This window comes from Fopius arisanus, unplaced genomic scaffold (assembly GCF_000806365.1).
Source record: "Fopius arisanus strain USDA-PBARC FA_bdor unplaced genomic scaffold, ASM80636v1 scaffold00045, whole genome shotgun sequence".
NCBI lineage: Eukaryota > Metazoa > Arthropoda > Insecta > Hymenoptera > Braconidae > Fopius > Fopius arisanus.
This window is the reverse complement of record NW_011887784.1, coordinates 942,429-944,611: the sequence shown is the minus strand read 5'-3', so window position 1 is coordinate 944,611 and position 2,183 is coordinate 942,429.

Sequence of the window (2,183 nt, the reverse complement as noted above, 5' to 3'; positions counted from 1 at the left end):
CATTTTTGTTACGCACAGTGCCACGAACTTTGTCAAGTCACATGAATTCAAAGCGCAAATGTAATCTCAATTTAGAGTCATCAAAATGAATTTTCATATTCTATTTATCACTTTCTGTCAAATTATACAACAATTGTAATTGTAACAGAAATTCAATCTAAATGGTTGCTAATAATTTATTAATAAAAATCTATGATTTATTAACATTAACATTCACACATAAATGCCTTTTTTTATTTCTCGTCTCTTAAATTTAATTTGATTTTAAATTTAATGTAAACTTGACACAGAAGACCTTAGAAAAGCCAAAAGTCGATTTTTTTGTTTTCTCCTTTTTTTCGGGTTTTATGCGTGGTTTTTTTTTTTTTTAATTTCTCGAAAATTATTGGTCTCAGGTAATATCATTCATTTCGACGCGCACAACTGGAAATTCTGTCATTATGACTGAATTTCAAGGAATTCTAACAGTACAGTCTGTTGATGTCGCTGCACCGTTGGTGTGAACCAACGTCCTCCACCTACATAATCATAATAATCGTAATCACAAACCGTGTCACATTACTACGACGGTAGTTATGCCGTACCGTCTTCATTTCAACGGCTCTACCCTGAGGGAAAAATTTTCTTTTCAAAAATACGTGTCAAGAAACACATGACTCGAAAATTGACAAGACATTACATTGACAGGTGAAAATATGATGCATTAACTTTGTTCATTTGGTGGGGGGAAAATTGCGATACAAGGGTTCATCTGCTTCGCCTGGTAATCATCATGATTACCAAGTGAAAATTCGCGTCACAAGAAGTGCGAACGAGGTCAATTGCGTAAGACGAGAAGAATCGCTAAGAGATTCTGAACTGAATCCCCTTTCAGTCCTGGGATAATAAATCATGAGTTTTCCGTATTACATTCACCCAAAGAATACCTCGGAGAAAATAATTATCCTCCGATTATTCTTTCCTTCTTTCTAGTTTTCGTTTTCAATTCTGTCGAATACAATCTGCAGCAAGATTTTGATTTCAATTGCACTTTTTGATTACTGAGTGATAAAATTATTCTGACATTTCAGATTTTATTTCAGACGAAGGAGAGAGTGGAGGGAATATTATATTTCTCTATCGAAGCATTAATTTATTTTCGTTCAATATTTTTGAATGGATTCATCTAATCATCTTCATTTTTCAAAATTTCAGGTCGTCTTCGGAGAATAATTGCAATTAATTTCTAGATTTTAATTATCAATGAAAGGACACACTCATAATTTACACGATGAATTCCCAAGGCAATGTAATTAAAATATTTGAAGCTTACACTCAGGAAAAAAAAACATTTCTCTCCAGGACATATTTTCATAAAAATTCGATTTTTCCTGAATCCTCTCCACAATAAATTCAAATATCTTCCAAATATCTTCTAACTCAAGGCGATATTAAAAAAAAAAAAAAAAAAAGAATAATCAAAGGAGTGTACCTAAGGACACGTTCCATATAATCATTCTCTAAAGTACATAATCATTATCAAAGCCTAATCACAATCGCCTGGAAATTACCCAACTGGAAAAATAACCTTTTGAAAAATACATACTCCTCTCAAAGAGTATTTTTTTTCTCAACGCCATGAGGAAACGGCTCGAGGTGGAAATATGCTATAGGACCGAATATTTTTCCCGAGGAAATTAATATTTGGGAATATTTAGTGAATATTTTAGCTGTCAGTGTCAGAATAGAATAGAATCATCCTCCAACTCTTTACCACGCAATCACCATCGATAATGTTACAATGGCAGGACGTGTACTTATACGTGCATCAATCGCCCGAAGACACTCTGTTGCAACTAGTCTTATGTAACCGACGGATTAACAGGCGGTCGAGAATATAATCATCCCAAGTGCGTAGTACCCTTGTACTCCATCCAACGATCATCGCCGATGTAATAATTACACAAACGTAAATGTGACATGTACGGTTTGAAGTTTTCAATGCTCTAACCATTTTTTGGTGAAAATTTCCAGCGCACGCCATTAAAGTTTTTTTTAATTAAATTAGGATAAACATTACTATCTATTTTTTTCAGGAATCTTCGCTCTCTCTTTTTTTCGCAAACATTGATGACCGAGAGGACGAGATCAGAGGTAATTATTAATGGTTCCATCATCGTGTGTTGATTTTTTCTTTTTTTTTT